Source organism: Pteropus alecto, unplaced genomic scaffold (genome assembly GCF_000325575.1).
Source record: "Pteropus alecto unplaced genomic scaffold, ASM32557v1 scaffold155, whole genome shotgun sequence".
Lineage (NCBI taxonomy): Eukaryota > Metazoa > Chordata > Mammalia > Chiroptera > Pteropodidae > Pteropus > Pteropus alecto.
Genome location: NW_006438113.1, coordinates 13,401,668 through 13,417,399, shown reverse-complemented (window position 1 = coordinate 13,417,399; position 15,732 = coordinate 13,401,668). Strand labels below are relative to the sequence as shown.

Below are 15,732 nucleotides of genomic sequence, written 5' to 3'. Positions count from 1 at the left end.
ACGCAGCTCCCGTAGCCCGCGAGCGCGGGCTCCTGCACTGGTTCCCTTGCTTCGTCGCGCCCGGCCTGCTCGCCTCCAGAGCCGCCTCTGCCCACGGATGGGCTGGGGAAGTTGGGAGGAGCGAGCCGGAGCCCGCGCTGGGCGAGTCCCGCCGCAGCCTGAATCAGCGCCCGCAGTCTGGGTGCAGCGTGCCGACTGCAGGAGCGCGGATGCTCCCTGGAGCCACGGGCTGGCAGGTACCGATGCGTCCAGACCCGGGACTGGCGAAAGGGAAGTGCAGATCCGGGAGTCCTCTGCCCCTCTCCCCCACCCCACATCCCTTCGCCCAGCCGGGGCCGCTCCGACCACCCACTCCCTATCCCCGCGAGCGCACAGGGAGAGAAGTTCTGGGCCTCCACTCAAACCCTCACGGGATAGGTGTCTGGGAGAGAAGCGGGACATCACGTATTAAACAGTGAGGAGTTATTGGGTCGTTTGTTTGTCGCGCTCCGGGCTACCCTCTTACACTGAGGTAGACATGGGCTGGCGGCCCCTGATGCGGGCTTCCTGTGCAGTTGCGGGGAGGGAAGCTGTCTTATGATCCACATTTGGGGTCTCCCTGGGCTCAACTTTAGGAGGCTTGAGGCCCATGGAAGCGGTAGAGTCCAGAGGTCCCAGTGGGCACAAGCTTTGATTCTGGGCCGCTCTGGCCTGCTCCGTCTGTAGGCCTGGGTTTCCCTGGAGAGCCCCCTTTTTATCTTAGGAGGTTTTTCCTGAAGGAGCAGTCACCTGTCAGAGAGCAGAGTGTATTCTGTGGGAGACCTGCTGCACCCGGCTGGTTAAAGTGGCCAGGATGGTCGGAACATGCTCTTATATCTTGGGGCGTCAGAGATGGAAGAAAGCCGAGCTTCTGGGATTCTTTACATTCCCAGCCAGAGGTCCAGGCACCAACTGCTTGGCTTTTATGCAGAGCAACCAGACCCAATAACCAAGCGCCTCTTAAATGCAAGGCACTGGGCTCTGCCTGGGAGGATGGCAGTGGTGAAAGGCGCTGGAGGGTTCTGTCTTCTGGTGGCTCAGCCCCACGGGGGGAAGACACTCAGAAAGTTTGCTGATACAGGGTTTCCAAACCAGTCCAGGACTAGTAATAATAGTGGAAATGCCAAGAGGCTACCCATGATTAATTGCTAAACAAGTGACATAGGTTACGATGTGGGGAGAGGGGCTGGGACCCAGCTTTCATGCAATTATGCAAATATGTTTAAAATGTTCTGGCTCCATACCTATCCTTCCTGATTACCCTGCTCTTAATGAAGACCTCTCACCACCTCCAGGGACAGGGAACAGCAGGAGAGCTCACGAAATTTTCCTGCATCTATGTGCCCCCAGCCCCACTCCAGGGTGTTTTTTTCCTTCCTGCTGGTAGATTTCTGAAGAAACCCATTAGGTTTCTGGGGACAGGCTGAGCACAGGACTCTTCCAGCTGCCCTGGGGCCTCTGAGGTTTGGGGTCTAGATCCAACTTTAAAGGAGGCCAGCAGAGAGGAAGTCCTCACTTCCTTTCTGAAGGACTTCTTTGGCTGGGGGCTGAGGATGAGGTTGGGAAGCTGAAGGTCCTGAACCAGACAGTGTTTCCTGTGAGTGTAGACAGGCATCCTCTAGTTCTCTGGCCATCGATGGTGAAGTTGGGTGTTGGAAGTGGGTGGGCTGGGCAGGGCTGGTTTGAGGTGGGTGGTCCCTGGGGCAGTACTGACTTCACCCCTGAGGTTCTGCTGTGTCTGGGGCTCTGCCTCCTCCCCCATCATGCCTGACAGGTTTCTGCTTTTCTGGAACACTTTGCGGAGGTGGCAATGTGCTTGTGCCTGTAGCCTTGGGCGGCTCTTCTGGGAGTGGGAGTTGCTGAGCTCACCCCGAAGCCCTTGGCTAGCACTGTGAGCACTTGGGTGAACATACCCACCCACCTCCAAACAGGTGGCACACACGAGGTCAACCGGGCACAGGTCGGGGATGCTGGTATGGGCAGAGACATGTGCGAACTCGGGTTTACAGTACATGAGCAGAGATGGCGGAACTGAATAGGGACATGATGAAGACAGACAAAAAGACAGTGGAGGTAGGCAAGATGTGTGCAGGGGCGGACGACATGAACACAGAAATGTGGCCCATACATGGGCCGCAGACACCATACAGGCAGATCTATACCTTCATGGGGATTTGAACCTCCCCTTGTGGGAGCCAGAGATGTAAATGGGCCGACGTATGGCCTACAGACTTGGATGTGAGCTGGCATTCACTGGCTCAAGACATGGAAATGGCTTGAGTACCTGGGCAGATATGGAGTTGGCTGTGGGCTCCCCAGGGACACATATATCCGCTCCCCGGGGACACATATATCTGCTGAGTCACCTGACAGTAGAGGCCAGGACATGGACAGAGGTGGGTACCACGATGTAGTCTGAGGCGTGCGCTGCTCAGTTATCCCAGTGACTCTGTGTGGCAGCAGTGCCCGGAAGTGGTTCTGTTTGGGGTGATGGTACAGGTGCTCTGTGGTGTGGCTTTATTTCTAGACTGCCCACGTTGGGGTTTGAAGACCCTAAGGGGCTCAGAATTCTGTTTCGCCTTGAGAGTCATTTGACCTTCCCAGTCTTTAAGCTCCAGCAGGGGCTCCTCGAACCTTTGTCTCATCTTCCCTGAGTCTCCAGAATGTTCCTGAAGCAAGACCATGTGACTTCTGTAAGAGAGGAATCTGGCTGGGGACTCTTTCTGAGCCCAAGCCTGACGGTCTCTGGGAGGGAAGGGACCATCCGTTTGGGGAGAGAAAGAGTAGCCATGTTGTGGGGTCTTTGATGAGACCATTGTTCTCTGGTGTGGACTGCTTCTCCCCCAAACTCTGGGCTTGGGCAGGGAAGGGGTCACCTGTCCTCTGCCCAACCTGGAGACTGGGAGCCAGCCCGGAGTCTAGATATGGCTTGACACTAAATCACTATATGACCCCGGGCAAATTTTTTAATGTCTTAACCAACTCACTTAAAATGAAACTCCTCTTCCTTAAAATAGAGCCAGTAACCCCTAACCCTTGGGGGTGTTATGAGGGTTAAATGGCAGATAATCTGTGGAAAGCATGTGGCCTAGGGTTTGGTACAGAGTGAGCACTCTTTCAGTGGAGCTTTGATCACGAGCCTGTCACCAGGGCTCCACAGAGTTGCTCCAGCAGCCAGGTGCCTGGTTCTGGGAAGGCTGGGCAGGCAGGCACCTCTCATTTAAAAGCTGGAGTGTTTTGTTCACACTCCTGCCCACCAGCCACTCCTTAGCCCTGTGAGACCTCCATGCAGGGTCAGGAAATGGGAGGCAGGGCATATGGAAGCTTGGGCCTGCCGCCTGCTGGGCCTCTGGGAGGGGAGCCAGTGGTTTGCTAAGAATAGCCCCAAATCATGGCTCTGCCTCCCAGTGGGCAGCCGTGTACCTCCCTGCTCTGGGGCCAAGGCACTTGCAGATGGGCCTTTTAAATTTCCTGTAACTGGCACTCTGAATGGGATTAGGTCCGGGAGCAGCAGGCTCCGTCTGGGAGAAGGTGCTGCTCTTCCCGGGCCTTTGGCTGGTACCTGGGCAAAGAGAAACTTCCTCTTCCGCTCAGAGCTTGTCTTGACGACTACTCTCCCCCGCTTAATCTTCCTAGCCCCCCAAAGGATTAGCAGTGATTAAGAATGCTGGCTCTGGAACCACATCATTAGAGTCTCAGTTTCAGCTCTTCCCCTCACTAGCTGTGTGCCCCTGGGAAACTCACTTAACCTCTCTGTGCCTGATTTCCCTGTGTAACCGGGTTAATGATAGCAACTCCCGTACAAGAATGTCTCAAGGATGAAAGGAGGTAGTGTGTGGAGAGCCCTTGTGGTAGCATGTGGCTCAAAGTAAGTGCTCAGCAAACATGAGATGCTGCCGTTGCTACCATTCTCTCAGCAGAGGGAGAGACCTGGGAGGCCAGAGAGGCCAGGGTGCTTGAACGGTCCCTCATGGTGGGAAGACGCCAGGAAGCTTTTGATTCAGGGGTTCAGAATGAGGTGCAGGGGACCAGAGGTGAGTGAAACCCGGCTTCTGCCACGTGAGAGAGGCAAATATGTACATTATACCAAACCCTACATTCTGGAGGGAGAAAATGGCTTACTTGAAGGTGGTGAGAGAGGCAAATATGTACATTATACCAAACCCTACTGGTACATTCTGGAGGGAGAGAATGGCTTACCTGAAGGTGGCGTGACACTTCAGGTGAGCTTTGAAGGATGGCCAAGAGTTTGCAAGGGTGAGCGAAGTCTTCCCAAGCAGAAAGAGTAGCCCGTACCAAGATGTGACAGCTTGGTGTATTTAGGGGACATGAGCAGATACGTGGATCTGGGGAAGAGTCCCACCCTCTGTACTCCTGGCTTGTTAGGAAAGACCCAGCCTCTGGAGCCCTTCATTTTCGAGCTGGGGCTCCAGACTGCTTCCGCCCCAGGATCAGTTACTTGTCTATTTTTGTTCTTAATTAAGACACCCATGGGTTAATAGATCCTCCTCCCCTTCCTTTCAATGAACTGAAGCCTCTGAAAACTCCTAAACCTCTACTAGGGAGTGAAGTAGAATAGTGGAATTTCTGGACCTCAGAAATTGTTTTATATATTTCCTATACCTGATATGTGGACTGGCTTTAGCTATGAGGGGTCCCCCCATTTGGGATGGGGTACCCTGTGAGAGAGACATGGGACATCTGTGGTTACCTACCTGCCCATGGCAGGCAGTAGGGAGCATCTGGGAACTGGGAGTGCCGCCGATGACCTTGCTGGCTCCCGGGGAGCTAGGGCTTTCAGAAATTCCAGGAGAAGGGAGGGTGTGGTGCTTGGAGGGCTGTGGGTCCACTGCTGGGCTTCCCGCCCTCGCCCATGAGAAATGGCCCCACTGCCCAGAGGCTGGGTACCCTCAGATGACCTTGGATTTTGCCAGCCTTTGCAGCCTGCTGAGCCTCAGGGCCTGCCTGTCTGCAGGTTTGTGGCCTCTGTCCCCGCCCTCCCCAGAGTGGAGGACAGGGACACTTGGGTGTTTTGAAGATTCTGTTTTGAAGATTCTGTTTAGAAAGCACAGAGGGAATTTCTCCTCCCCATTTCCTTTTCCTGGAATTGTAGACCCCATGAAAAAGTTAACCCCTCTCCTGCTGGTCACAAAGTGGCTGGTGGACATGTCCCCTTTGACTGCTGGTGGTTACCGAGTCCTTCCTCCTGGGGCCCCTGAGGTTGGTGCTGACCTCTTAACTCTCCGGTGGCAGCCCTCCGTCAGAGCCCCAGGGCCCTGTTGGCGGGGCCTAGAAGATCTCCGTTCTGGACCTGGGACCTCTCCCTACCTGCATCCTTGCCTGGTGGTGCTTTAGCTTTAGTTTGACCACCTTCTTAATGGGTGCTCCTCCCTGCACCCAACATAGCCCTTTCTGTTGATGGAGCTCATGGACTTTGGGAATTCTGTACATGTGCTGCTTTGCTGGCTCACTCCAAGGCCTGTTAGGAAGCTCTGGTTTCCAAATGCCCCAGAGAGAAGGGCCCTCTGTAGAGACCGGGCCCCAGAATTGCAGAGCCCTTGGGGGAGGAACAGGGCAGTTCTGTCCACTGGGGTCTGAACCAGGCTGAGGCACAAGTAGGCGAGCCCTGGGCTGGCGTTGACAGCTTCCTTTGAGCCCAGTTTTCTCATCTGCCAAATGGGTGTAATAATTTTTTTCCTTGTCTTTAAAAATTTTTAAAAATCAAGGGGACATCCACTTGACATAAAATTAACCATTTTCTAGTGCACAATTCAGTGGCATCGAGTACATTCACAATGTTGTGTGACCACTGCCTCTGTCAGTTTCCAGAACGTTTTCTTTACCCTAGAGGGAAACCCGAACCCATTAAGTAGTTACTCCCCATTCCCTCCTCTACCTTACTTTTAAAAAAAAGTTTTAGTGAGATACATACCAAAAATTCTAAGTGTACAGCTGGATGAGTGTTGGTAAATGTCATGTACTTACAGCCACCACCTCAAGTCTGAGAACACTTCTATCACCTCAGGCGCCACTCCCACCCCTGGTCCCAGACCCATTTATGTCCTTTCTGTGGTTTTGTTTCTTCTAGATTTGCACGCGCCACTCCCACCCCTGGTCCCAGACCCATTTATGTGGTTTTGTTTCTTCTAGATTTGCACATAAATGGACTCATATTTCGCTTACGTATGGCTTCTTTACTCAACACGATTTCTTGAGATGTGTCCATGTTGCTGCATATTTCAGCAGCGAAAAGTCCCTTTTCGTTGCCGAGTAGTATTCCCGTGTGTGGAGGGAGCACAGCTTATTTATCAAGTTCCCAGATGATGGACATCCACCCTGCTATCGAAAATGTTTTCAATTAAAAAGCAATATAAGGCAGTTATCTTTATGAAAGATTCAAGTAGTAGCTTCATAGAGAGTAAAATGGAAAAAGTCCCCATTCTCCTCCCGTACTACCTCTCTCTTCTCTTAGGTAACACTGTTGGCATTTGCTGAGTATCCTTTCGTCTTTTTTTTTCTCGTGCCTCTATATGACTTTGTGTACTTTCTGCTTTGGGCATATAAATGGGATCACACTTGGTCCGTGGATCTGGGACCAGCTTTTTCACTTAGCCATTGGTCCTGGGGACTGCCACTGGAGTGCTGAGCACATTCTGGGAACCATCCCTCTGAGCTGAGGGCTGGGAGATGGGGTGTGTCCACTTTTCCCTGGCTCTGAGCTATTGCTCAGCGAGGCTTTAGGAAGACAGAAGATTTTCTAGAGGAGGTCAGTTCAGAGCAGATCACTGGAGGAGGAAGGCTTTGGAATAAAAGGGATCAGTCTGTCCTAGGGGCAGATGAGCTGACGTGCATTCTCACCCAGCTGCTAGCAGCAGGGGCTTCCTCTTCCTGTCTCTGTGAAATATCTCTGGAAGAAATAGGCCCAAGGAGGGGGGCCATTTGTTAGGTTGACAAAAGATGGACCCTTGAGGACTCCCTTCTTGGTGCAGTGGAGCTGCCCCTTGCAGAGGCAGACTCTTCTAGGTGGCTGCTTAGGGTCTCATTGATAGGACCCTGTCTTGAAGGGCAGGCTTTGCCCAGTGTGTGTGGGTGGAGGGTGAGGATGTCTCCAGCCTCCTAAGGAAGCGCTGTCTCTGCTCAGGTTTGCATTCTCCTGGCTCTACCTTGATCCTAGCTAGTTGGGTCATGAATCTGTGTTCCTGAGGTCTGAATCTGTATTGTCATACTCCTTTCCCTGCACTGCCATCGATGTAGAAATGATTCATAATCTCTGCATACTAACTAACATTGGTCGTTTTCATCATCTTTAAGTTTTTTCTGGTTTAGTAATTCAAAATCTTGTCATACCGCTGTTGTATAAAGTGAGTTCCAGGAGACAGGAATCCTTTGTACTGTGTTCCAGGGCAGCCACCTGCTCACCCAGGATGGGCTTCTCTGCTGAGTTAGGATATACTTAGACTCCTTCTGGAGCACTTGCGGATGGTTAAGGGGAGGGAGAGGAGGCTGGACCTGGGAGGGAAGCTATCAATAGGTAGAGTTGTTGATTTCCCTGTGATTTCTCCAGCTTAGTTAGTGCTGTTCAAACTTGGGTAACATGTCAACCCTCCCCCTTTTAAAAATAACTTTATTGAGCTATAATTCAACATAAGATCCACCTTCTTAACAAATGCTGTACAATTCACCCATTTAAAGCATACAATTCAGTAGCTTTTAGCATAGTCACAGAGTTGTGCATCTATCATTGCAGTCTAATTTTATAACGTTTTTATCAACTGCAAAAGATTCCCACTCCCAGCCCACTAATCCACTTTCTGTCTCTATAGATTTGCTTCTTCTGGACATTTCATATAAATGGAATCATACAGTATGTTTGATTCCATTCCAGTGGGTTTTTTTTTTTTTTTGGACTTCCTTTTAAAGGAAAAAAAAGCTTCATTTATTCATTTATTTTAGGTTTTCTTATTGGAATATAACCTAAAGGTGTACAAATGTTAAACTGGATAAAATGCCTTAGACTTACATAGTTTTTATATAACTTTAAAACAAACATGAAATACTAATAAAACCAGAAAGCCAACCCATTTCAAATGAATCATGTTAATTTATTGTAAGGATGTAAATAGCAACTAAATTGCCAATGTTTGGTTGATAGTAGGGAGCTGTGCCCTTTGGCCTCTTCTGTTTCCCCGTCTCTGTCACTTGAGCCTACTGTACAGAGTGACATCAATGTTATTGGGCTGGTTGGATAGTTTTGGGGGTAATTCTGATTATTCACATTTGAGCCCAAACTCCCACTGAATAATCCCAAAGTGTCTGTTTTAGAAGTATATTATCTGATACCTGGAAAACTAGCTTGTTCAATTGAAGATAAGTCCTGAAAATGGCGTTTTTAGAATCTGTATATAGTGGCTCTTAAACCCACTTCTTGTGTGAATCAGGAATTTGGCATGAACAGAGATGGACTTTGCTCAATTCACACAGATACTCTCAACGTGAACATGGTCCCAACTGCTACGAGCCTGGGCCTTGGAGTTGGGTACAGCCGGTTTGCATGGGCTGTGGGGTGGCTCCATTCTCTACCCTCTTCGATTTGAACCACAGCCTTTGTGCTGGGTTCGGATGATGTCATTTGGCCTTCAGGGTGAAGGGATTGGATTGTAAACACAAGAGTAGACTTGAGCTCCAAACTGCATGGCAGTGCATCATTCAGACGACCTAGGGTTTGTTCTCATTACTTTTTAAAAAAAATTGAAGTGGAATTCACATAACATAAATTTAACTATTTTCAAGTGTTAAATTCAGTGGTATTCAGTACATTCACAATATTGGGTAAACAAACCATCACCTCTATCTAATTCCAAACCATTAAAATTTTTTTATTTTTTTTATAATAAGAATACTTAACATGGGATCCACCGTCTTAACAATTTTTAAGTGTACAATAGATGATTGTTGACTAGGGACAATGTTTTTCAGCAGATCTCTAGAACTTATTCTTCTTGCTTAACTGAAACTTTACGTTTGTTGATTAGTAACTTCCCATTACCCCTTCTCTCAGCTTCTGGCAGCTACTACTCCCACTTTTAGTCTGCATGAATTTGACTGTTTTAGATTCCTCATATACATGCAATATTGCAATATTTGTGACCAGCTTATTTCACTTAGCATAATGTCCTCAAGATTCATCCATGTTGTATAATATCACATTATTTCTTTCTTTCATAGGACAGAATAATATTCCATTGTGTGTGTGTGTATACCCACACACGTTTTCTTTCTCCATCATCAGTGGGCATTATAGGGTTGCCTCTACCTCTTGGCCGTTGTGAATAGGGCTGGAGCAAACATGGGTGTGCTAATACCTTCTTGAGAGCCTGCCTTCAGTTCTTTTGGATTACACCCTGAAATATGATCGTTGGATCCTATGGTAATTCTAGTTTAAATTTTTTGAGGAATCTCTGTTTTCTATAATGGCTGCACTATTTTACAGTCTTGCCAACAGTGTGTAAGGGTTCCAGTTTCTCTGCATCGTTGCCTTTTTATTTTTATTTTTACGATAATAGCTGTGACAGGCATGAGGTAATATCACTTTGTAGTTTTGATTTGCATTTCCTTGGTTAGTGATGTTGAACCTAGAAAATATTTTCACTACCTCAGAAGGAAACCCTGTATCCATTTAAGTGTCACTCCCGACACCCCCCCATCCCCACCCCCACGTTTCCCAGCTCCTATTAACCACTGATCTGCATTCTCTCTGGATTTACCTGTTCTGGATATTTCATATAAAAAGAATTATGCAATATGTGACTTTTTGTGTCTGGCTTCTTTTTCTTGGAATAATGTTATCAAGTTCATCTATCTACATTGTGGCATGTGGCAGTGCTTCATTCCTTTTTATAGCTGAATAATAATCTGTTGTGTGGATATATACTACATTTTGTTTATCTGTTTATCAATTGATGGAAATGTGGATTGTTTCTACCCTTTGGTTATTGTTAATAGTGCTGCTGTGAATGTGAGTGTGCAAGTATTTATTTGGATCCTTTTTTTCAATTCTCTCCGGTATGTACCTAGGAATGGAATTGCTGGTCATATGGTAATCTTATGTTTAACTTTTCGGTTTGTTATTCTTCAGTTAGATAGTGGCGATGGTTGCATGACATTGCAGATATACTAAATGTCACTGAATTGTATACTTTCAAAGGCCGAATTTTATGGTATGTGAATTAAATCCCAATTAATAATAATAATAAAAGAGCTCATGGATCCCAAAGCAGGTATCCATGGAGTCTACATTAAGTCATATTCTCAGTTCTGGAAAACTCAGAGCTCTGTATTCCCTTTTGGGATCTAGCAGAGTTCCTGGGTGAAGGGAACGCTGGGACCCAGCTCCATGATCTTGTTTGTGGTGGTAGGTGGGAGCTGTAGGAACCAAATGGGCCAGCTGGCTGCCTTTCCCACCTACTTGCTTAGCTCATTCTGGTCCTTTCTGGCTTCTAAATGAGAGGTACTCATTGTAGATCTCAGTTCCCTCAGCTACCCCACCTGTGAAGTGGGCCTGTGAGTAGCCAACCTTGGCTGCGGCCCAGGCTCTGTGGTCAGCGGAGCCTGTAGCGGGTCAAACGTGATACACTGCTGTCCCCTCTGGATCCACTTTTCTCTCTCTGTTTCATATTGTTTTCCACAGTGACCCACACAGGCCTCAGGACCGGCTCCCCGTCTTTGCAGGTCTCCAGGGCCTGCTGCTTCCTTCTGAGATCGCGGCTGGTGCAGAGACCATGGCTCTCCTGTCTGTCCATTCAGTCCTCGCGGCGCACTTGCTTCCTGCTCAATCTGTTCCTTCTCAGTCAGTGGCACCTCCTCTAGTTGTGCAGGCCAAACACCTAAGTTGTCCATGGTTCTTGTTTCTCTCACTCCTCAGAAATGACATGCCAGCAAGTCGTTTGGCTTCACCTTCAGAGTGAGTGGATCTAGGATGAGCCCCTTTTCCTTACCTTCCCTGCACTGCTGGCCTAGGCCTCCACATCACTTGTACTAGGGCAGTAGACTCCTAACAGGTCTGTTGGCTTCGGCTCTCATTCCCTGACAGACTCTTCTAACACAGAAGCCAAGGTGACATTATACAAGTCAGATCAAGGCACTTTTCTCTGCCACAAGCCCCCCAGTGGCTCCTCATTTATTCGCAGCATCCTTACCATGGCCTCTAGGACACCCTCATCTAATGCCAGTCCCCTCACTTACTTTGTTTCACACAAATAGGTTGCCTCATGGCTCCTTCAACACACTGGCATTGCTCCACCTCATGGTCTTTGTACAGGCTGTCCCCTTGACCTCGATGCTTTTATTCCAGAGAGCCACATAGCTTGCCATGTCACTTCCTTCAGGTCTTTACTCATATACGAGGCCTCCTTTGGAAACTCTGTCTAAAATGTCATGCCTCATCTCCATGATAACCCTCTTCTTATCACTTATCACCTCCTGATACACTCTATGTTTGACTAATTTATATAGTTTATTGCTGCGCCTCCAGCTAGGATGTACGAGGCAGGAATTTTTATTCTGTACTGTCAGCTCCTAGAACAATGCCTCACACATAATAGGTGCCCCAGAAACATTTGTGGAATGATTGCATGAAGAAGGAATGAATTAGCTCATTTTATAGTTGAGGATACTGAATCTCAGAAAGGTTGCCTTGAACCTAGCCTCTTGACTCCCAGCCCAGTGCTCTTTTGCTGAGCTATATTTTCACCTCCTTCTTCTATATCTAGGACTGCCATGCTAAACCTGTGGGTTTGAGCCTCCAGAGCTCCTCTTGGGGAGTTCCCCTCATTAGGCTGGTGATTATGGAATTGGCAGTTACCTCCTGGCATTTGTACAGAACTAATGGTAAGAGCTTGCACCCATTTGTTAAGTACTTACTCTATGCTAGATACAGGGCTCAATAGGTTAGATGGATTTATTTTTTATTTAAACCTCACAGCATCCTGAGGAGGAGGAACTGTCATTTCTCCCACTCTACAGACAAGGAAGTGGAGAGATTTCATATGAGCAAAATGAAAAAGATTGATTACTTCTCGAATCAGTGAGAATGTGGGCAAACTGGCCCTCTTAAGCTATTATGATTTCTGTGTGAAATGTTACAACCTTTTGGAAAAGTATCTTGGCAATGTCTACTCTAGCAGCGGTCCCCAACCCCCAGGCCGTAGACCAATACTGGTCTATAGAGTGTTAGGAACCGGGCTGCACTGCAGAAGGTGAGCGGTGGACCAGCAAGCGAAGCTTCATCTGTATTTGCAGCCGCTCCCCAGAGCTAGCATCACTGCCTCAGCTCCACCTCAGATCATCAGGCATTAGATTCTCATAGGAGCACCGGTCCCTGGTGCCATAAAGGCTGGGGACTGTACTATAGTTTTTAAAAGGCACATGCCTTTTTAGCTGAGAGCCTGGCTTCAATTAGTCCACATTTTGGTAGCCTGTCTAAAGAAGTAAAACTATCAGCATGTAAGGCCACGTGCACAAGGATTTTGGGATTTGGGGGCAGTGCACTGGGGACCACACCATCTCCTTTTAGTGCCATGTTCTTTCCCACGTAGGGCATTTGCATGTTCTGTTCCCTCTGCTTTTTCACATGGCCAAAACCTTCTTGTTCTTTGCTATCAGCATAGGCCTTCTATGATTATCATATCTAAAATAGATCCTTTTCCTGCCTTCCTCATTTTTTTATCGTCTCAGCTCCTTGTAGCCCACATTACAATGTACACAATGTGTTACTATTGTATTTCTTGTTGACTCTTCTACCTCTCTTTTTCTCCGTCTTGTTGGGATGCCTGTTCCATGAAGTGCCAGCACTATGCCTGTCTGGTTGACATGGTTGATACTTAGTAGCTATTTATTGAAGGAGTAATGATATAATAAAATGACATGGCACCATTAAATAGAGTTGGAGTTATATGTATCAACTGGGAAGGGTGTTTATATTTTCTCCTTAAGGGAAAAAAGCCTGTCGTAGAAGCAGGCTTAAGAGGTGAGCTTGGACGGGGATGGGAGGGGAATAAACTTTTTCTTTATACATCTTTGACTTGTGACAGCAAGTACAGATTACTTTTGTGATAAGAAAATCTAGTCAACAACAGTAAAAAACCAAAACAGGAAAAATTGTATCCAGTTAGAGGAAGTATCAGGATTTGAACACTGGTCCTTCTGATTCCCAGCCCACATTCTTACCCACCATCCACTCCTTTCTGTGGCTTTTTTCTATACAGCCTCACTGCTGTCCTCAGAGGAGGACAAAATATGTTATTAGCTATTTGTATTTTGTTTTATAAATTGAGATATAATTTACAGACAGTAAATCAAGACATAGATGAACTTTTAAAGAAGAATCACCTGTGTGACCCCTACCCAGATGAAGATATAGAACATTTACAGCGTCCCGGAAGGTCCCCTTTGGCCCCTTCCCAGTCAGTTATCCAACCCTCCTACACTCTCAAGTGGCCATGCTTCTGAGTGACTTCCCAAAGATTAGTCTTGCTTGTTCTTGGACTTCACGTAAATGGAACCATACGGTATGAGTTGTTTTCAGTCTGGCTTCTTCTGGCTTCTTTTTTTCAACATAAACTCTGTAAGGTTCACCTGTGATACTACAGGTATCAACGGTTTGTCCCCTTTCATTGTTGTGTAGTATTCCATTATGTGGGCGTAGCACAATGTGTTTATTTTTTCTTTGTTGGTGGACCTTTGCCTTGTTTCTAGTTTTGATGTTTATGAAAAAAGCTGCTGAACACTTCTGCCTGTCTTTTGGTGGACCAACACACTTCTCTAGGGTGTATACCCAAGGGTGCTTGCTGGGTGATGCGATAAAATCCTTGTTTTGTCAAGAAGGAAACTAAGGAGGCTTCAGAAGATCTGGAAGGGGAAATGACTTGCCCAGGTTCACACTGTGACTCATGGTGGAGTTCAGCCTATCTGTGCCACCCCTCAGGCCCTCTCACCAATGATTTTACGCACATCCCATCCCCAAGCTGTGGCCTGCTGCTTCGCGCCCCAGCCTGTGGGAGGGTTTGAAGGCTAAGGTCAGGGAGCCTCTGGATAACCGTATTTCTAGGTCTTATGAGTGCTCTTTGGTCACCCACCTCTTTCCCCTTCCCTGGCCTTGGAGATAGTGGGCAGGCCACAGTTTGCCTTCTGTGGTGGTGGGTGCTGGAAGAGATGAGGAGGCATTTTTGTTTGTTGGATATTGGTGAATGGGCTGGCCAGGCAGGGGCCAGGATTGACATGAGGGGGCTGTATTAGGGTCTTTGGCTTAGGACAGTGTACATGGGTGTGCAAGCTGTGAGTAGGGCCCTGTGTAGCTCTCACTTACCGTGCTCCTGGTGGGTGTAGGAGCATGGAGCTGCCTTGCTCAGTCCTGCCTCATACTGGAAGGAGCCTGGCACAGTGGCTCAGTCTGAAGCTGGTGCAAGCCTGGCTCAGGGGCCATCTCCTCTTGCAACCCTCCCAGGCCCTGGAGGTAGCATGTATGTCTCTTTCCTCAGCTGTCACCACTTGGTTCTCTGATGGTACCAACTCCCTGGGAGGTGGTGCCTTTAGCTCTTTCCATACCTGCCCCACCTCACCAGCCTGAACTCTTCAAGGGTTGGGACAGAAATGAATATGGGCACCACCCCTCCCCCACCTTGTTTTGAATCAGCCTTTAACTTTTTATAATTGAGGTAAATATACACACCATAAGATTTACTCTTTTATCCATTTTTAGTTGTGCAGTTCAGTGGCATTAAGTATGTTCACATTTCTGTGCAGCCATCATTAAGTACCTCATATAAGTGGAATCATATAGTATTTGTCCTTTTGTATCTGGCTTAAACACTTAGCATAATGTCTTAGAAATTCATCCGTGTCTTTGCATGTATCAGATTTCATTCCTTTTTAAGGCTATAATTGTTCTTTTGAGCACATTTTAAAGGTACCTCAGATCTTCAGGAGTGAGCGAGTGGGTCAACTTGATGGTGGGAGTGGAAATAAATGATGTTTATTCACATTTACCGGGTACCAGCCCTTCCCCTATCTTGTCTCATGCAACCCTCACCATGAGTAGGTTCTAATATTGTACATGAGCCTATGAGTAGGTTCCAATATTGTCTTCATTTTACAGATAAGGGACTAGGCTCAGAGAATTTTAGTAACTTGACCAAGGTCACACAGTAAGTCATTGGTCAGCTAGGACTGCGTGCCAAGTCTGCCTGAATGCACAGCTCATGCGCTGTGTTCCCAACCCCAGCGTAGTGCCCCAGCCAGGCTTCAAGTCATTTCCTCGAATCCTTCTCGTCACCTCCCTACAGCTGACTGGAGCTGAATGTGGAACTGATGGGTGCCAGCTGGCAGTGAGAAGGTGATGGCAGTGGCCCTGCCTCCCTGGCCTGGGTCCTCCTTCCTGGGCCTCAGCTTCTGTTGAAAGCCCCTTTATGAAGCAGCTTCCCCAGTCTGGGTTGATGTCTGTGGGAATGTGGGCCTCAGTGCCCCCAGCACAAAGCCGACAGGGCAGGGTGGCCAATGGCAGGATGTCACTCTTGGCAGAATTTTCCCTGAACAAATAGCTACCAGGAGCTTTGGGATCAAGAGGATAGATAAACAGGAAAAGGGAGAAACATAAAAATATTTTTCTTCCCCTCCCGTGCCCTGGTGTTTTCTTCCTGCTCTTCCCTCTGCCACTGGAGG

The 15,732-nt window shown here is 47.9% G+C and overlaps 1 protein-coding gene across 1 annotated transcript in view; it reads left to right on the top strand.

Moving 5' to 3' along the window:
- Positions 1-15,732, top strand: part of PALD1 (phosphatase domain containing, paladin 1) — a 73,572-nt gene that overhangs the window by 307 nt on the left and 57,533 nt on the right. The gene's annotated exons all lie outside the window — the stretch shown is intronic.